At 44.6% G+C, this 21,794-nt stretch overlaps 1 protein-coding gene across 2 annotated transcripts in view; it reads left to right on the forward strand.

The window, feature by feature from the left end:
- LOC123749131 (probable cytochrome P450 49a1) overlaps positions 1 to 21,794 on the forward strand; it is a 457,485-nt gene that overhangs the window by 101,584 nt on the left and 334,107 nt on the right. Inside the window, exon 1 of one of the 2 annotated variants that reach the window (XM_069334714.1) lies at positions 11,129 to 11,256. The exons of the other annotated variant lie outside the window; for it this stretch is intronic. The gene's annotated coding sequence lies outside the window, so the exon portion shown is untranslated. Of the gene's footprint in view, positions 1 to 11,128; positions 11,257 to 21,794 lie in introns of those variants that run through there. 2 annotated transcript variants of the gene reach the window in all.

Genomic DNA, 21,794 nt, shown 5'->3' on the forward strand with positions numbered 1-21,794 from the left:
GCTAATAAAGCCAAGACCGAAATAAAGCTACTACACAGTCACATCAGGAGGAAGACAACAGTGAAGGAACAGGTGATGAAACTTAGGGTGGGCGAGGACAGGTACACAGAGAATGACAAAGAGGTGTGTGAAGAACTCAACAAAAGGTTCCAGGAGGTCTTTACAATAGAACAGGAAGAAGTCACGGCGATAGGAGAGGTGGCAGCAAACCAGGTGACCTTGGAAAGGTTCGAAATTACAAGAGATGAGGTCAAGAAACACCTATTGGAGCTGGATGTGAGAAAAGCTGTTGGGCTGGATGGAATCTCGCCATGGGTAATGAAAGAGTGTGCAGGAGCACTTTGCTTGCCACTCTCCATAGTGTATAGTAGGTCACTAGAAACGGGAGACCTACCAGAAGTATGGAAGACTGCTAATGTAGTACCAATATTTAAAAAGGGTGACAGACAAGAGGCACTGAACTACAGGCTAGTGTCCTTAACTCGTATACCATGCAAGGTGATGGAGAAGATTGTGAGAAAAAACCTAGTAACACATCTGGAGAGAAGACACTTCGTGACAACCCATCAACATGGGTTCAGGGAGGTTAAATCTTGCCTTACAGGCTGGATAGAATTCTATGATCAGGTGACAAAGATTAAGCAAGAAAGAGAAGGATGGGCGGACTGCATTTTTTCGGACTGTCGGAAAGCCTTTGACACAGTACCCCATAAAAGGTTGATGCATAAGCTGGAGAAACAGGCAGGAGTAATGGGTAGGGCGCTCCAGTGGATAAGGGAATACCTAAGCAATAGGAAGCAGAGAGTTATAGTGAGGGGTGAGACCTCAGAATGGCGTGAAGTCACCAGTGGAGTCCCACAGGGCTCTGTGATTGGACCTATCCTGTTTCTGATATACGTAAATGATCTCCCAGAGGGTATAGCCTCATTCCTCTCAATGTTTGCTGACGACGCCAAAATTTTGAGAAGGATTAAGACAGAGGAGGACAGCTTGAGGCTTCAAGAAGACCTGGACAAGTTGCAGGAATGGTCGAACAAATGGATGTTAGAGTTTAACCCAAGCAAATGTAATGTAATGAAGATAGGGGTAGGAAGCAGGAGACCAGATATAAGGTATCACTTTGGAGATGAAATACTTCAAGAGTCAGAGAGAGAGAAAGACCTGGGGGTTGATATCACGCCAGACCTGTCCCCTGAAGCTCATATCAAGAGGATAACATCAGCAGCATATGCCAGGTTGGCTAACATAAGAACGGCCTTTAGAAACTTGTGTAAGGAATCTTTCAGAACATTATATACCACATATGTCAGACCAATCCTGGAGTATGCGGCTCCAGCATGGAGTCCATATCTAGTCAAGCATAAGACTAAACTGGAAAAGGTTCAAAGGTTTGCCACCAGACTAGTACCCGAGCTGAGAGGTATGAGCTACGAGGAGAGACTACGGGAATTGAACCTCACTTCGTTGGAAGACAGAAGAGTTAGGGGGGACATGATCACCACATTCAAGATTCTCAAGGGAATCGACAGGGTTGATAAAGACAGGCTATTTAACACAAGGGGCACACGCACTAGGGGACACAGGTGGAAACTGAGTGCCCAAATGAGCCACAGAGATATTAGAAAGAACTTCTTTAGTGTCAGAGTGGTTGACAAATGGAATGCATTAGGAAGTAATGTGGTGGAGGCTGACTCCATACACAGTTTCAAATGTAGATATGATAGAGCCCAATAGGCTCAGGAACCTGTACACCTGTTGATTGACGGTTGAGAGGCGGGACCAAAGAGCCAGAGCTCAACCCCCGCAAGCACAACTAGGTGAGTACAACTAGGTGAGTACACACACACACACACACACATACACATACACACACACACACACACACACACACACACACACACACACACACACACACACACACACACACACACACACACACACACACACACACACACACACAACCCAGGCTAGCAGGCGGTGCTGCGCACAGGTAGGGAGAAATGGTGCGGCTAAATGGTCAAATAATCATGTGGTGACTAGCAATAATAGGTCTTCATTCAGTGCGCTATCATCACCGTGTGGGTGGGGAAGCTGTCTCACTCCTCGCCTTGTTATCTCATAATGCAGTGAAGACAAGGTCGACTCTAACGACTCTAACCTGACTCAGCCAATTTTATAAGTCGCTCATGATTGACCTCATCTTGACCCATAACACTATATTAACTAATGACCGAATCCAAAAATGACCAATAACCTGAAAATAAGTCATTTATGAATAAATCCACTCTCACCCCCAACGGGTTAAGGGCTGGCTTCCACAACCTGCTCACTACTGCATAATATCCTCATTACTCACAATAGCCTGTTCTCGTATAACCGCCCAGGGCTTTAACCGCTGTAGCATGTCAAGTACCGTTTATCACTACTGGGGTAACTTCCTGTTGCTCTGTGACAACTGCACTTCCACAACCTTTAACTTCATCAAAGTTCACTTAAAGGGCCCGGCCTAACCTTCAGGTAAGGTAACTGCCAGCAGTTACCAGGTGGTAACTGCAGGTGGTTGCCAGCAGTTATAAGCCTCCCTACAGTGACGGTACAGGAGTGACGCGACGTCTGCCCCACCTAACATGTGACGAAACTACGTCCCTGCTACAACGTTCGAACACGTTTTAACACCTCCTAACATGAGAACGACAACAACTGAATGGGACAAAGCAATTGTGCGTCAGTGTAATCCCAGTGTAATCCCAGAGACAGACGGCTTGGAAACACGTTGTTTTGTAACACTGTAAGGTGTTTGGTGTAGTTGTATTTAAAATACATAGATATATGAGTCAGACAAGAATTTGAGAAGGCGCCAGTTTGTCGGCCGGAGACTCACACCTCTAACCGTTAATGACCTCAAGTGACCTGAGGTCAGATCATGCGAATTTCACCTTGCTTCTGCTAATCTTATAATTGGAGCCTGGTAGCCTTCAAACATGCCGACATTTAAGGAGTGGCTTGGTAGAGTGCCTGAGGCTATCTACTTGTGGGCAGAGTTAGTTACTAGGTTCCCCAATATATACTCGGAGAGCTATCGATTCGAGAGCATTAGAAGAACAGGAGCCAGCAGAGCAGAGAAGACGGCCTAGCAGGGAGGCTGTCGGCCGGCAGGGCGAGACAGTCTCTGTCAAGCTACAGACCCCCCCCCCCCTCTATCCAGCTATAGGCAGACACTTGGTGAGTTGAACATTAAGGTGACTTGGTCGTGTTTTACAAGTGTTGTGTGATGATCAGGGGCAGTCAGTTGTAGTGTTCTCAGATTCTTGGAGGATGACTCACTTTACATATATAGATCTTGAACATTGCTTAAATTATGATACTTAGTATGTGAAATATAATTGAATTTATTATTTAAATTGCCTTTAACTGTGTCCCCTAGAGTTTTAGTTGAGGTGAGAAAGCCTCTGTGATTACTGGTTTCATGATTTAATGAGTACATGATAAGATGGGACATACTAATAATGGCCTCTTGATAACATCTTTTGTGAATATTGTGATACAGACGAGTTCCATTCCTTGTCTTGTATGAAATGGTCTAGAATGGATGGTGGCAGCATTTCGTCTTCTACTATCTACTTTGCTACTTCTACTATCTACTCTTCTACTTCTACCTATCTATTCCTCTCCCTCCACCCCTCTCTAAACTCTCACTTTTAACTAATGACCCTCCTCGCTCCTCCCACCTCTCTACCTCTCTCACCCCAAACCCTCACTAATTACTTCACTAGTCTTCTCTTTCCTTTCGTGTCTCTTATACGTTTGTGGCAGTGAAATGTATTCTAGAGTTCTCTCTAGAGTTTCGGGTAACTGATCAAGCTACGGCGCCTTGTAGTCTTAGCACCTAGGTAGTCAAATACCTGGGTTACAAGGTGTTGAACGAGAGAGGTTGCCTTAGGAACTCTGGAGGTGCTCTAGAATAGGTAGCTAACTGAGGATGGGATAACGGACTAGAGAGAGCTGTTTCCCCCGGCCTCGTTAGTTAACTGGGGGGTGGAATAATGGACAAGATAGAGCTATTTCCCCCTCCCTCCCGTTACAATGATGGTAGCGGTGTTGAACAATGTTTATGGTAGTGTTCATTTAACATTGTTCAGTCCCACGTGTCTTTTGCCGCTCAGGCGCTATCAGGGAGATCTTGACAGGTGTTTAATATTCGCGATTTGGCGAGTTTTTTCAGGTTAGGAGATAGTGATTCTCTGGCGATTGGTTTTAGTGATTTTGTGAGTTTTGTGAAGTTCAGGGAATGTTCTCCAGAACTTGCGTGTGAAGTGATTTATGTTAGTGATAAGATTTGGCGATTTTGGAACTTAGCGGTTGTTGGTAGTGCAGGTCAGCTGTGTGAGACAGGTGACCTCACATGTCCCAGGGGGACACCCAGCCTCCGCTGGTCCCCAGGTCAGTTGGGGAGTGGCAGGTGTAGTTCTTAAGTGGTATTAAGTGGTGGTTCTGCTCAGATTATTGCGATCGACTGTTTTACTCCATTTGAACGCAATAACCCGAGGTGTACTGGTATTGTACAGCATGCTAGGGGGAGGCTTAGTATGTCAGTAGACTTCACGTTGGGGACGCTCGGCGTTAGATAGTCTGGTCACAGGGGTGGCAAAAGTTTGGAGTTGTGGACCCGCGGAGAAGCGAGGGAAACACTCTGGGTCACGTAGGTGGCTGTAGGTTAAGGGTGGGAGTAACGGCTGTATAAGTATGTAAGATTAGGAACGGTATAGTTAAGTTAGGCTAGTGTTTTGTCTATTAGTTTTGATATTTTTTGTGGAGATTCGTTTAGTGACAAATTAAAAGTGTGATGACCTTATTCTCTCTTCTCTAAACTTTACTCTGTTACTGTTTTATGTTCCACCAAGTCAATATCATTCAGTGTTAATTGGATTATTAAAATTTGAGTGTAGTCGTTGCCAGGAGGAGAGCATTATGACTGGACTGTGTGAACCCTATACAAACTACAGGGTCACACAACAGGATGGAACACGGGTATTGTTGCCTTTATGTTCATTCACAGGTCGGAGCCAGAGGAGAGACGCACATACAGAAGAGGGAGACGGCTGCTGTGTACCACACTCAGGGGCGTTTATCACCACCTCGACGACCAGCCCACTACCTGGAGGTCATGGCTTCACCACCACCACCACCACCCCGGGGGACCCCAAGATGCAGCCCTCTCGGTCAGTCAACATTGGTCTACCCAGTGGACCCCAGGACGGACGGACCCCAGTGGACCCCAAGACAGACGGACCCCCAGTGGACCCCAGGTCGTTCTGCAGACGACCCCAGACGACCCAGTAAAGATGGAAGAGGAATAACAACGACTCCAGTCTGTCCCACCAACATCGGTCTACCCAGGATGGACCCCAGGACGGACGGACCCCAATGGACCCCAGGTCGCTTGTCAAAGGCCCATGGGAGGAGGAAGAGAGAAGAAAGAAGAGAGAAGAAAGAAGAGAGAGGAAGGAAGAGAGAAGAAAGAAGAGAGAAGAAAGAAGAAGAAGATAAGACAAGCTGAGTGAGACACGATGCTTAGTGTCCCTTGCTGGTGTCAGCATCATTGCATGGAGCGTAATTGCAAGACAGCATCGTTTGCCTTAACTGGCCGCCCCTCCTGCAAGCATGTTGCTCTGTTGAGTGATTCTTCCTATATCGTGCGGACTTGATGTGGCTGTCAGAAGTGGCTCTCTGAAGGAGGCGTGCTGGAGCAACAGGGAGGAGAAGAGTAGGATGGGATTTCTACTGTGGCAACTATATGGAGGTCTCGAACCATGTAGTCCCCATAGCTGTGAAGAACTCCAATATACGTCTCTCATGGTGACTGACGTAGGGCCAATTACAGAGCAGCTGGGACAACCGAATTCCACGGTCCTGTGCGCAGTTCAAGTAGTAACGGCTTCCTGGTTGACCAAGGGTTGTTGTGCGTTAACGACGGTGAAGCGACGGAGGCAGTTGTGTTGAAGAAATGTGGTACAGGACTATCTACAAGACCAAGCAGTGACGTCGCCCAGCCAGAGACAATGGACGTCTGTCTACATATTTCATTTTTTTAGAGTAGGATGATGTATATTTGTTTAGCTAGGATGTATTCTTTTCGTTAATAAAGTTGACGCACACAGCTAGCTCGCTTTAGCAGTGTTGCAAAAACTTTATTTTCGGGGAGAAGGGAGATGTAACACTGTAAGGTATTTGGTTTAGTTGTATTTAAAATTCATAGAGATATATGAGCCAGACAAGAATTTGAGAAGGCGCCAGTTTGTCGGCTGGAGACTCACACCTCTAACCGTTAATGACCTCAAGTGACCTGAGGTCAGATCATGCGAATTTCACCTAGCTTCTGCTAATCTTATAATTGGAGCCTGGTAGCCTTCAAACATGCCGACGTTTAAGGAGTGGCTTGGTAGAGTGCCTGAGGCTATCTACTTGTGGGCGGAGTTAGTTACTAGGTTCCCCAATATATACTCGGAGAGCTATCGATTCAAGAGAATTAGAAGAACAGGAGCCAGCAGAGCAGAGAAGACGGCCTAGCAGGGAGGCTGTCGGCCGGCAGGGCGGGACAGTCTCTGTCAAGCTACAGACCCCCCTCTATCCAGGTATAGGCAGACACTTGGTGAGTTGAACATTAAGATGACTTGGTCGTGTTTTACAAGTGTTGTGTGATGATCAGGGGCAGTTAGTTGTAGTGTTCTCAGATTCTTGGAGGATGACTCACTTTACATATATAGATCTTGAACATTACTTAAATTATGATACTTAGTATGTGAAATATAATTGAATTTATTATTTAAATTGCCTTTAACTGTGTCCCCTAGAGTTCGAGTTGAGGTGAGAAAGCCTCTGTGATTACTGGTTTCATGATTTAATGAGTACATGATAAGATTGGACATACTAAAATTGGCCTCTTGATAACATCTTTTGTGAATATTGTGATACAGACGAGTTCCATTCCTTGTCTTGTATGAAATGGTCTAGAATGGATGGTGGCAGCATTTCGTCTTCTACTATCTACTCTGCTACTTCTACTATCTACTCTTCTACTTCTACCTATCTATTCCTCTCCCTCCACCCCTCTCTAAACTCTCACTTTTAACTAATGACCCTCCTCGCTCCTCCCACCTCTCTACCTCTCTCACCCCAAACCCTCACTAATTACTTCACTAGTCTTCTCTTTCCTTTCATGTCTCTTATACGTTTTTGGCAGTGAAATGTATTCTAGAGTTCTCTCTAGAGTTTCGGGTAACTGATCAAGTTACGGCGCCTTGTAGTCTTAGCACCTATGTAGTCAAATACCTAGGTTACAAGGTGTTGAACGAGAGAGGTTGCCTTAGGAACTCTGGAGGTGCTCTAGAATAGGTAGCTAACTGAGGATGGGATAACGGACTTGAGAGAGCTGTTTCCCCCGGCCTCGTTAGTTAACTGGGGGGTGGAATAATGGACAAGATAGAGCTATTTCCTCCTCCCCCCATTACAGTTTCATGTTCTTTTTACTTATTATTACTGAAAAGAACTGTGTTTGTATATTTATTGCATTTTTATTTGGTATCGTTCTACCTAATAAAATTGTACTTTTTTCAAGCTAAAATTTACAACTCAGCGAAGAAGTTGGATTTCTTTTTCGTAGTTGGATATTTACCTGGATTTCGCATTCTGGAAAAAAAGACATTAGCATGTCGTAATAGCATGAGTAACTAGAGTTGCACTCCCCTTGCCCATGGGTGCCTTTAATCCCCCTGAAGACAATTATCTATAATCATATATCTTAGAAACTCCTGATTTTACTCTTCCTTATGCTGTATCTCCAAGGATTTATAACTACCTTATCTTGTACTAACCTCAAAGCTTTAAAAATAATTTATCCTACTCCATTGCTCACTAACAAACACATGCCTCACCAGTCACATGTAGTGACTCTCATCAGCCACTACACCCGCAGAAGCGGCAGTCACCTCTGCTCTTCCCAACACCCTCACCTGTCACTACATCCACCTGAAACGCCAGTCACCTCTGCTCTCCTCAACACCCTTATTTGTCACTACACCCACCAGACGCTGCAGTCACCTCTGCTCTCCTCAACACCCTCATCTGTCACTACACCCACTAGAAGCGACAGTCATCTCTACTCTTCACAACATCGCCACTACTATCCAAAATTCAAGACGAATCCTGCTTCAAACACCATAAATTAGTTGGATGCTTGTAACATTTTCGACCCCCTGCAGATACTGTGACCACCATGTGCTTTACAGTTTAACACAACTTCTTCAGAGGACATAATTACCACCTTTTTAATGTTATAAAATTTTCCAAATTAGTCCGTTGTGCCACATTATGTGTCTCTGGGAACAAGTTTACGTTTGCTTACTCCACAATTCGAGCCTTATAAAAATCACTTGTCTGCCACTAATTCAGATCCCTGACAGACCAACCAGATTAACAGATGATCGGTCAACAAGGGCTTACCTAGTTACTTGTGCTGATGCTCCCTTCACCAGAACTGCCTACAAGTACTTCTGGTTCAGTCCTTAACGAAAACTGACCGGCCAGCTCACTTCTGGTTCACAAGGCCTCATGACGCCACTTGCTGGACATGTTTCAGCCTGCAAGTGCACCTCCCCACATCCAGCATACAGGACTGTATCCCAAGAATCGTTCTCCCAGGACACCTAGTCAACTATGATTCCTAGGACTCAACGCTTGGCGACCCCCCCCCCCCCTTTTCCTGGGTAATCCTGGCTTACACTTGCACTAGTGATCAGTGATCAACACAGGTGGTCACATTGAATAAATATTAACAACAAAAGCCAATTTATTTTCTGTTTCATAACAAAATTGGGGGGGGGGAGAGAAGGCTTTACACTTTTCAAAATAGCAAAAAGTGGCGACAAGGAAAGAAATGTTAAAAATACTGGTGTAGAGTTATATTCTTAACAACTTAGCATTTAGGACGACAGTAAAGACACCAGATTTCGTGGCTTGAGATAACTATTTTTTTAATTCAGGAACAGGGACAGCTATGTAGAGAGTCTTGAGGGGTGCATAACGCTCCGTTTACGCTTGAAACGTAAATGTAAATGGATTAAAAGTTTACTGGAAAAACAAGAACGATTTACGCAGCACTCTCATTGGAGAAATGTATAGATAAGGAATGTGTAAACACCAGGGTGTTATAGGCTCTCAGCTTAGTGGCTGAGAATTACCAACGTAAATTCGGAGATGATGCGAGTATCCTAACTAATGTACAATTAAGCCACAACGTTATCATTTTACGTCGCACAAATGTAATATATTTTCTTTAATAATAATTTAGAAAGACTGTTTGAATAGAAAAAATTCTAAGATAGTTTCAATGTCGCACCAAATGTTCTCTCTTAAGAACATGTGGTGCGACATTTCTTCTGACTTCTCACAGTCTCCGAGGTGTAGTGGTAAGACACTCGCCTGGCGTTCCGCGAGCGCGATGTCATGGGTTCGTATCCTGGCCGGGGAGGATTTACTGGGTGCAATTCCTTAACTGTAGCCTCTGTTTAACGCAACAGTAAAATGTGTACTTAGATGAAAAAACGATTCTTCGCGGCAGGGGATCGTATTCCAGGGACCTGCCCGAAACGCTACGCGTACTAGTGGCTGTACAACAATGTAACAACTCTTGTATATATCTAAAAAAAAAAACATGGTTATAAATTCTTAAGTCTGGTTATAAAAATGGAAAAATGAAAACTCGTTCGATTTCAATCAAACTTTTTCGACAAGTTCTATATGAAAAGTGTTTCATCTAGTCCAAGTATCAGCATCGTAGCTTAAATAGGAAGGGAGAAAAAAAATATTGAAGTAGTTGTGAAAATTATGCCAAAATGGTCAAAATCGATTATCAATCAAAAGTGTCAACTGAAATCATAGCTATGACTCTTTGCTATCACAATAGCATATATTAAACAAATATTATAATTAGTTTAATTGAAAAAAAATTTAAGAAAAAAAAAGTATTTTTTTTTTTTTTCAATTTTTTTTTTTCATTTTTTTCGGCCGATTTGCATCAAACTTACACACCTGACTGTACGTAAGCCTATCTGTAAGGATGCCAATTTTGGAGAAAATTGGTTGATGTCAATCTCAGCCACAGATTTTGGAACCTTAGACTTTATTCATTTCTGTTTTTTTTTTTTCAATTTTTTTTTTTTTTTGAGATATATACAAGAGTTGTTACATTCTTGTACAGCCACTAGTACGCGTAGCGTTTCGGGCAAGTCCTTAATCCTATGGTCCCTGGAATACGATCCCCTGCCGCGAAGAATCGTTTTTTCATCCAAGTACACATTTTGCTGTTGCGTTAAACAGAGGCTACAGTTAAGAATTTGCGCCCAGTAAATCCTCCCCGGCCAGGATACGAACCCATGACATAGCGCTCGCGGAACGCCAGGCGAGTGTCTTACCACTACACCACGGAGACTGCTACACAAATTGACACAAACGAATTGACACAAATTGACTGCTACACAAAAAACTGCTACACAAATTGACACAAACAGAATTGACACAAACGTTTACAAAACTGATTCATTTTTTATTCAATTTACATGAAACTTACACAGTATATGTGGAGGGCATGTCTCTACATTGTGGAGTTTACATTTTTCTCTAAGTTCATTTATTGATTTTACAATAGCAATAAACATGCCATATTTGCAAAAAGATTTTGGGAACTTTGAACATTTATATTAGGAAAACTAAAGATGTTTTGGAAATTCTATAACTCAAGGTATTATATTATATGCAAATGTGTCAGAAAAGTGTCACAGAATAATTATATCTGAAACGTGTGTTCTGAAGTATGGACTTGAAAATGTGTAAAAAACGTTGAAAAAAAAATCTCCCTGTCTATTTACGCTGCAGTACTGAAACTTGGGACAATGTCAGCACTTTTCATATACAACTAGTCAAATAATATTGGTTGACATTGAACAACTTTTACCAGACAAGCATTTCAGATAAGTGATAGTTTTAGATATTCTGTACACTATCAATCCGACATCTTATCTCCACATATTTAATTAACCCAACCCACCTAACCTTGAGTTTTACTTTTATTTATCTCGATAACACATACACTAGTGCATTTAACATCGACCTGTATACATGAGAGTCACTGCTGATCTGTCGCTCACTACAACAATAACAGTCAAACGAGTTCCCATCAGGTGCAACACTAACTGAATCCAGGTACGATAGATACATCATTTTATAACATTGTACTGCGCATCCTTCCAGATCGTCGAAGGCACTCTGGCAATGTCGAAGGATATATTGTTCAAGTTGGTTCCGCATACACTGTCTCGAGGAAGTGTTACTTCAGAGATAGGTTTAAGATTAGGTGTTTCCAGGTCAGGTGGTTCAGCACGAAGTAGTTCAGGATAAGGTGGTTCAGGACGAGGTGGGTTTAGGTTTTCTCCAGCTTACACAATCGCTGGATGTTGCTGTTGAATGTAGAGATTATTGTCCAAACTCTTGGAGCCCTCTGTTGCCATGGGCGTGAGGCGTCTTAATAGTACAGTAGTAACTCTGCCATCTCGGAACTTGACATGGGCGTATTCTTCATTCATGTGTACGACCTCAACCTCATCAACAAGGGGATTGTTTTTGCTATGCCGCACATAACGTTTTAGGAGGACAGGACCTTTGCACGCAAGCCACGTAGGGTGAATTCGCCCTGAAGTAGACCTCCTGGAATGGTATAAGAGTCGTTCCTGTGGTGTACAATTTGTAGAGCTGCACAACAATGATCGAATAGAGTGGAGTGCATCAGAAAAAATAACTTTCCATTGGGATTTATCTAAGTTTCTTGTCCTAAGAGCTAGCAGAACTGTTTTCCAAATAGTCCCATTGTACTTCTCTGCCTGACCATTTCCTCTTGGGTTGTAAGGAGTCGTGTGGCTAGTTGCTACTCCTTTCTTCAGTAGAAAATCCTTCAACTCCTCAGACATAAAGGAGGTTCCCCTATCGGAGTGTATATATGCAGGCATACCAAAGATTGGGAACAACTACACCAGGCTTTGAATTACTGTACCAGTAATCATATCCGAGCAAAGGAATGCAAAAGAGAATCTAGAAAATTAATTTCTGATAGTAAGTATATAGTTATTTCTTGATTGGGATAGAAGTGGTCGTTTCAAATCTATCCCGAGTCGTTCAAATGGCTGAGTAGCTTTAATCAAATGCCCGGAGTCAAACTTGAAAAACTGAGGTTAAAGTTCAGAGCATGTAGAGCAAGAATTCGTCATCTTCTTCACTTCTTTCACAGAATAAGACAGATTTCGACATCGGACCAAATGAGCCATACGAGACACTCCAGGGTGATACAGATTTTCATGCAATTCCATAAGTTCATCCACACTGGTGGCACCACATACGCGTGAGAATGCATCAGTGGGTATGTTCTTTTTATCTGGGCGATATACAGTGTCATAGTGGTAACAGGAGAGTTCAACTCACCATCTAGCTATTTTATAGTTTTCTATTTTACCAGCTGATTAAGAGTTAAACATAAAAGCAACACTTTGCTGGTCAGTCAAGCCCAAAGTGTCGACAGTGAGCTAATCACTTCCTTAGAGCTTCAACAATGGCATAAACTTCATACTCTACTCTGTTCACTATATGAAAGCGTTTGGGAGAAGTATGCTACTGGTTGTTCATTCTGGTTTAAGGTAGCAGCAATGGCATGATCTGAAGCATCAGTTTCCACAGTGAAAGGAGCTGTTGGGTCGATTGCTCGAACCACTGACTGGCTACTAACCCATCCCCGTCCCCCCCCCCTTCTCCCTCACTCTATACCCTCCCTGTTCCCCCATCCCCTTCCTGGTTCCCCCCTCCCCTCGCACCTCATTCCCTTCCTGTCCCCCTCCTCCTTTCTCACCCCATGCCCTCCCTTTCCCAACCCTCACCCCCTCCTCACCCAATATGGTCCCTGTCCCCCCTTCACCCCATACCCACCCTGCCCCCCCTACCTTTGACCACTCACCCTTCACCCCAGAATCTTCTGAGACCCTGTTATCCAACTCACAAATCTCCACACTATGGAACGACTTCCTCCATCAGCTTCCCCCCATCAGTCCCTTTCTTTTCCTATCACCTGGTACGCCTCTGGAAAGATAGCATCCGAGATTATGCCAATTATTTTAGTTTCCACAATTACAACTATGTCAGGGTCAGTCTCATTAACTCTTTCTTTTATCTCTTCTGCTTTATTGGATACCCCATCAGCATTAGTGTACCAAACCTTGAGACTCTTCTTAGAAACTCTGGTACCAGAGTTCACCCTCTCTCTGGGGGTCTGGTGGGTGTCTGGGGGGCGAATTGGATCTGGGAGTGGGATGCCTGGGAGGCGCATGGGGTCTGGGCCTCTAAGGGGGGGTAGGAAGGGCATAATGGGTCTGAAAATTAGGGAGGGTTTGAGTGGCATGGGGGGGGGGAAGGTTGGGAGGTAGAGTGAGGCTGAGAGTCAGATAGGGGTTGAGAAGATGGGGGAAAGAAGGATAGTGGGAGGGGTGGGGGGATGAGAGGAGAATGGAGCATGGGTGGTGAGAGTGAAAGAAAGGTTGTATTCGTCAAGGGGATTCAGGGGTAGGTGTGGGTTTTGGGGAAGAAGAGGGTGGGGAGAGGTGAGGGGGTCGCAAGGTGATGGGTTCATATGGGAGATGGGGTGCAGAAGAGGGCTGAGGGTTGGGTGGGGTTTGGGGGTTGAGGGGGTCATAAAAGGTGGGATGGCTCAGATGGAATTGAATGCAATGTGGACAGAAGGGGCAGGGGTATGAGGGAGGAAGGGGTGAGAGGGTTGGTTTGGGGAGGGTATGGTTTGGCCCGATAGTGTCATTGAAGGGTGTGATGTAGCAGGTGGAATTGAGTGCAAGTGCGGTGGAAGGGGCAGCAGAGTTGTTGGGGGTAGAAGCAGGAGGAAGGGATGGGAGGGCTGATTTGGGGAGGGTGTGACTTGGGAAGGAATGGTGGGTTGGGTAGGGTCCCGGTGGTGTGCTGGTCTGCTCGCCCTGTGAGCTATCTGTTCCTCTTTTGTCATACATCTATCAATAAATACGTTGTAATAGTCTCTGCTATCTCTGAGTAAATGTGTGTGTTTCATTATGTAATCCACTGCCTCTTCATTAGGAAACTGTACCAGGAAAGGTCGATTATTGTTACAGTTGTAAGATCCAATCAACAAACGTGTACTTACCTAGTTGCCTAGTTGTACTTACCTAGTTGTGCTTGCAGGGGTTGAGCCCTGGCTCTTTGGTCCAGCCTCTCAACTGTCAGTCAACTGATGAACAGGTTCCCGAGCCAATTGGGCTCTATCATATCTTCACCTGAAACAGTGTATGGAGTCTTCCTCCACCACATCACTTCCTAATACATACAATTTGTCAACTACTCTGACACTGAAAAAATTCTTTCTAATGTCTCTATGACTCATTTGGGTACACAATTTCCACCTGTGCCCCATAGTGCGTGTGACCTTGTGTTAAATATTCTGTCTTTATCTACCCTACCAATTCCTTTGAGAATCTTGTATGTGGTGATCATGACCCCTCCAAACTCCTCTGTCTCCCAGTGACGTGAGGTTTAATTCCAGTAGTCTCTGCTCGTGGCTCATAGCCCTCAGTTCGAGTACTAGTCTGGTGGCAAAACTTTAGACTCTTTCCAGCTTAGTCTTATGCTTGACCTAGATATGGACTCCATGCTGGAGCCGCATACTCCAGGATTGGTCTGACATATGAGGTATACAAAGTTTTGAATGATTCCTTACACATAAAGGCCGTTCTTATATTGGCCAGCCTGGCATATGTCACTGATGTTATCCTCTGGATATGAGCTTCAAGGGACCGGTTTGGCGAGATATCAACCCCCTAAGTCTTTCTTTCACACTCACATGTGTGAGTGTGTGTGTTTGTACGTGCGAGTGTCGAGAGAGAGAGAGAGAGAAAGAGAAAGAGGGGTAGAAAGAGAGACGGACGGTGGAAAGGAAAGGGAGAGAAAGGAAGAGAAAGATAGAAAAGTATTCAGTGTCATCTGAGGACACAATCCCGCCTCTAAATCTGTAAGGATGGAACTGTTGCAACCAACAATCAGGAGAAGGCTGATCTACTGGCAAACCACTTTGCTGCCAAGATGCAGGTCCCTGATCCCTGAACGTCAGACTCTACATCTTGCTCCAAGCACTGTGTCTAGAATGACTGAGGTGGTTATACAGCAGGCTGAAGTTCTCCATCTCCTTAAAACGCTGGGCCCAAGCAAAGCTGTGGGGCCAGATGAAGTCAGTCCACAACTATTACGCACCTGCGCTGACCTGTTGGCTCCACCTCTCACGTGCCTCTACCTACTCTGCCTAGCTCAAGGAATTTGGCCCTCCTTATGACCCTAGATGGGTCAACTGCAAGCAGCCCCATCATGCCTGGAACAGGTATTGCAGCAAGAGGCCTGACTGTCAGGGCTTGAGAAGGACGCCGACGCAGACAGCAGGTGGACCAGTGAACAGGGGCGGGAATGGCTCCGTGAACAGTACCACAGCAAGCCAGGGTCCAACCTCCAGTAGGCAGACACCAGCCTGGGGTAGTGGTGGAGTGACCCACCACCACCCCGCACAGGCCCAACCAGACCTCATCTCTCTCACAAACCCACTTACCTCTACCCCACTCACTAACCCCAACCTTATCTCCCTCACTAACCCCAACCTTATCTCCCTCTCTAACCCCAACCCTACCCCACCCAACAACCCCATTCCTGCCTCATCATCCATACCCCCTAACGCCTCCCAGTCAACCAGCCCTTACGCCTCTCAGGCGACCCTCCCCTCCCACAACCCTACCACTCCCCCTCTTCACTCACCAGCCAACACCTCACTGGGTCCAGATAAAACAATGCCGGCCGAAATCGAAGCAATGATTACCCACGTGATAAAAAATCACCCACTCATGCAAGAACTAATGAGCAAGCAAAATAAACTTGAGAATACCCTATGTACAATCCAGAAGACCCAGGGGGACATACTTCACATTCTGCAGGGCCTGAACTTGTTTCTGGCGAGATCAGCAAGTTGCAACTTGGTGCATGAGGATGCAACACGAGCCACGGCACATAACAGCAGACTCAGTGCTATCGTTGCCCCAGTGAACACACCACCACCAGTGAACACAACACCACCAACAGCACCACCAGTGAACACAACACCACCAACAGCACCACCAGTGAACACAACACCACCAACAGCACCACCAGTGAACACAACACCACCACCAGTGAACACAACACCACCAACAGCACCACCAGTGAACACAACACCACCAACAGCACCACCAGTGAACACAACACCACCACCAGTGAACACAACACCACCAACAGCACCACCAGTGAACACAACACCACCAACAGCACCACCAGTGAACACAACACCACCAACAGCACCACCAGTGAACACAACACCACCAACAGCACCACCAGTGAACACAACACCACCACCAGTGAACACAACATCACCAGTGAACACAACACCACCAGTGAACACAACGACACTAGTGCACACAACACCATTGATCACAGGCACCCATACAAACAGTACCACCAGCACATGACGGTGGGGCAACACCACATACAACACCACCAGTGCACACACTCTCACCAGCAACACCACATACAACACCACCAGTGAACACACTCTCACCAGCAACACCACCGCACACAGCACATCTGATGACCAACACCTCCACGATGGATAACCACGGCGAAGAAAGTCTCACTATCCTACAATGGAACTGCAATGGCGTTCGCAATAGAATTAATGACATCATACAATACGCTCGTGAACACCAAACTGATGCCATAGTCCTACAGGAGACGATGGTAGGTGAACCTTCAACCCAAGGTTCAGCGGTTATCGCAAGTTCTCCCTGCCCCATGGGGAAAGAAAACGGGGTCTCATCACTTTTGAAAATAACAACATTCCCGCACAGATTATTGATGACCTGCACATGGGGGATGAGTGTAAGTCACTGGGAGCAACCTTTTACTTAAACAATAATGCTCTACATATAATGAACCTATATGTGTCACAGAGTAAACGTGACCTTGACACACTGCCTGAATTTATTAATGAAGACCCTACCCTGCTGGATGGTGACCTGAATGCCAGACACCCACACTTTGGTGCCAATTGTCATCAGCCTAATGTCAATGGACGGAAACTGTCACTCTTTGTCAGGGGAAGTGAAAACCTTAGACTCCTGGGTGATGAACAGCCAACTCACCTCAGAGGAGGAAGATTAGACTATGCTCTCCTGCTGAATGCACAGGACACGGATGCCAGTACACACATTGTACACAGTTTATGTAGTGACCACTGGGCACTGATTACCACCGTCGACATAAGCAAGAGAAGGAAAGAGACAAATAAAAGAAGAAGTTATCACTCGGACCAGATATGAGGCCGCACTTCATAAACAGGATGAGTGACTGGTTCACGGAATATCAAATCCCAGAAGACATTGACACATTTGTTGATGACCTTAATCACCAAATTGAGAGTTGTCTAAGAGTTCCGCGCCGTACACTTGGGCGAAGTAACCCTCAGAGGAAGAAAATAAAATGGTATGAGAACGATTACATAAAGATGCTTAACGCAAATGTGCGAGACATGAGTAGAGAGTACCGGAGACATCCCACTGAAAGTAACCAAGAGTTGTTTAAAACTGTGTGTCAAGTAGCCAGGGAAGAGAAGATTAAAGAGCGGGAAAGACAATGGCTTGAGTTCACTAGCTCTATTGGACGGGAAACATCTGCAAGACAAGTGTGGGCAAAAATTCAGATAGCTAAGGGGGGCAGAGCCCGGCCTGCGGCTCACAAAGACCCCCAGGGTAAGGCTGAGGAACTAATTCACAAGTGGAGTGATGCAGCATCCTCCTCCTCCCTCCCTGCAGAAATCAGCAGGGAACAGCTCCTGCGACATGATGACAGAGGAATTAGGATAACAAGAGCACTGTCTAGTGATGACGAATATGGGAACCAATCACAGCCCAAGAAGTAAGGGGCGCTATGAAAAAGGGTAAAAGTACAGCACCTGGTGAAGATGGCGTCACCTACGACATACTCAGTGCACTGTGTGAAGTGTCTGGGAATCCACTACTCCACCTGTTTAACAAGTCATTCCTAAGTGGAGTGTTGCCCACACAATGGAAACACGCAATAATTGTTCCCATACCGAAGCCTAATGACCCTGGTAATTACAGACCTATCAGTCTCGTGTCATGCACTTGCAAGATGCTTGAAAGGATCATCCTAAACCGACTGTTGCACAAAATAGGCAGGTTAGGGGAGGGGGTCAATGGATTTGTTAAAGGACGGAGCACAGCAAATTGTATAGTTAATTACTTGGCTAATGACACGGCTAGGTACTCTGTATTTGTTGACATCAAAGGAGCCTTCGACAAAGCACAGGGGATTGCGATCCTGGACGAGCTTGCATGCATGGGTGTCAAGGGGAGACTCATGAAGACTACCTCACAGGAAGGAAAGCCAAGGTTTGCTTCAATGGAGCAGTCTCCAGAACAATGAATATGTAACTCGGGACCCCCCAAGGCGGAGTCTTAAGCCCTACACTATTCAATGTACTTATGAACGCCATTGCAAATATTGATATTCCGGAAGGAACACAACAAGTGGGATATGCAGATGAAAAATTGAACAGTCCATTGAACTCCTTGGAAGGAAATGTATTGAGCTCGGTTTCACTCTCTCCACAAACAAGACGAAGGCATACTCCCATCACAAGCGGAGAGCAAATGAAGAACTGCAAATTAATGGTGTAACACTTGAATGGGTTGACCACTATCGGTACCTTGGCGTCACTGTCGGCTCTAAGAAGGGAAAGAAAGAGGAGCTCAATCAACTTATAGGAACATGCAAAAGTCGACTCAGGGCAATGAAAGCTATGACCTGGAATGGACATGGAGCCTCTATTGCCGTGCTTAAAATGATGTACACAGCCTATGTGCGCTCCGTCATAGACTATGCCGCACCAGTTCTGAGCACCTACTCCCAAAGCGATATAAAAAGGCTTGAAAGCATTCAAAATGAAGCCATGACAATCATCCAAGGACTGCCAAAACGTCTACTCTACGAGAGGAGTTGTCCCTTCCCAGTGTTAAAAGCAGAATTCAGGAGCTGAATGCTAAGCTTGCAATTAGGATAGCCAGAGATCCCCATTACAATGTTATTGCTAAGAAAAAACTGAGCTCTGTGCTACTTTCAGAGGGAAACAGGAGAAGCAAAAAATGGCATCACAGATCAGTCTGCTACCTCGAAGAGCTTCACCTGCTTGAGCAAGCCCGTGAGCTCCTGCCTGTAGAGAGGTTACCTCCCTGGGAGGATGACTCATGCAAGATCATCATCAATGAAATGGCAACGAAAAAATCCAACATGATACCACAAGAAATGAGGCACAAGTATCTCGAGGAAATTTATAAAGAAGCCGGAGATGAACTAGATCAAATCTACACTGACGGATCATCTAATCCTGTCAATGGCAAGGCTGGTGCAGCATACACGATAATCAAGTATAATACTTTCCAACGCAGAAATGAAGAAAAACCACGTATTGAGAACTATGCCTCTTCAACGCAAGCAGAGCTAACTGCCATTGTTATGGCGTTAAGGTTTCTTGAACGGAACACTAATGGTGCAGTGATTTGCACCGATTCAAAAGCAGCACTGCAAAGCCTAAGTAAAAATCGGGCAGAAAATCTTGCAATAGTCGCTGAAATTAAGAGAGCTGTGAGAGTACTTACCAATCAGGGAAGAGTCATCAAGTTTCTGTGGATCCCCTGCCATGTTGGAATATGTGGGAATGAACGAGCAGATGTGCTGGCTGCTGAAGGCGTTGAAGGAGACCATATTGAATACTTCATACCCAAGACCCTACTACAAATTAGAGGTATTGTCAGGCAACTTCACCGTGACAAGGTAACTGAGGAAAGGAGGATAGAAGCACAAACCAGTGAATTTATACGATGGTACAACATGGTTGCAGCTGGCAGTCCCAATCATTATGGCCGAAGAGGAGGAGGACGAGGGAGAGAATCAGTAATAACGAGAATCCATCTTGGATACAAATATCCTTGGAGATATGGAATGGAAACAACAGTTGGTCAGCGAAGTTGCAGAATCTGTGGTGAGAGTGATGGACACCGCCTTGACCACTATCTACGTGAATGTGAACACCTGAGAGACATTAGAAATATGTGTAGAATAATAAACCCCACATTGTTTGAGTTAGGAAAACACTATTTGTCAAATATTGATACTGTTCTTAAAAGATTTCCCCATTTTGCACCTGCAAGATAACGTAAGCTTTTAAGGGTTGATAGATGTTAATCTTCTTATTTGAGGAGCTGTTCACTTGAGAAAGTTAAGCAAGTCCCAGCTGTGTCTGGGTACAAGTGACAGGATGAACAACCCAGTGGGTTTTCTTCCTATTTGGGAGTGTTGTACATGCTGCTATGGCGGTGTGTCCACTCACAAGATGAGTGGCGATGCCCAATAAACTCGCCCCTCGGGGCAAAATTTAAAAATCACTCCATCAGCGATCATTTATTCCTAGGCTGAATCGCATCTTGAACTTGTTCGTTCAACAGGTTAATTCACGTGAGTTCAGGTCAACTGATCACACGAAGTCTCTGGCACACAGTTGGCTACGGGCTCATCGTGTTCTTATATGATTGTTACCTAATATTGTTGATGAATAAAGGCTGTGCCTACTGAATAAAGGCTATGCCTACCCACCTCTGAGGTGGGTCGTATGAACATGGGAGATGGGCTGCCTCAGGTATGTGACGAGTGCTCGGATGTGGGTCACATGAAAGAGGAATGGAATGTGTTAAACTTATACCTAATTTAAAAATATATATATAATTAATTTCTAGGCACATAGTGTACCACATAAATATATTATGTCAGTTAACAATGACCCAACATAGATGACTATGGTACTGAAAAACCTTTTTACTCTCAAAAGCGGTTAAGAAAGAGACTAGAAAAGTGAAAAAGAAAAGAAAATTAGGAAAGTAATGCAGAGTGTACAGCCGGGCAGGTATATACAAACCCCAAGCCGTTCTTTCAGATAAACCAAACGAAGACTAAAGATAAAACTGGTCCTTTGAAAAATTAGTTGTTACGCAACTGAGAATGGCCAATAATGGATGGAATTCTAAATACGAAATTTGTCTCTTTATTACTAGAAAAGAACTTGATATTTTTACCTCACCTGAACAAATTTATGATGGTAGTTGAAGATTTTAGTCATTGCTAGAGAGGAGTTATTAAACAGATCGAAAAATTAGAGGCAAACAAATTCCTGGACTAGATGAAGTTACTGCCAGACTTCTAAGAGAATGTAAGGAAGAGCTAAGCTAGTCTCTGATCTTTATATTTAATAAATAGTTACAGTCAAGCAAAGTACTGGAATTACAAAGTACTATTCTTATTAGGTCCCATTTAGATTATACCGTTCAGTTCTGGTTACCATGATACAAAATGACCATAAATTCTTTTGAACGACTTCAGAAAGGGATTACAAAGTTAATCTCAGGAACTTGAAACTTTACATATGAAAAGAGATGATGAATCTTATTTTACCTTGTCTAGAAATGGGAAGAATAAAGAATAAATCAGCCCTGGATAAATAAAAAGCACCGGCTTAGGATCTTATATAAAGAGGGGGCGAC

The sequence above is a fragment of the Procambarus clarkii genome, chromosome 31, assembly GCF_040958095.1.
Source record: "Procambarus clarkii isolate CNS0578487 chromosome 31, FALCON_Pclarkii_2.0, whole genome shotgun sequence".
NCBI lineage: Eukaryota > Metazoa > Arthropoda > Malacostraca > Decapoda > Cambaridae > Procambarus > Procambarus clarkii.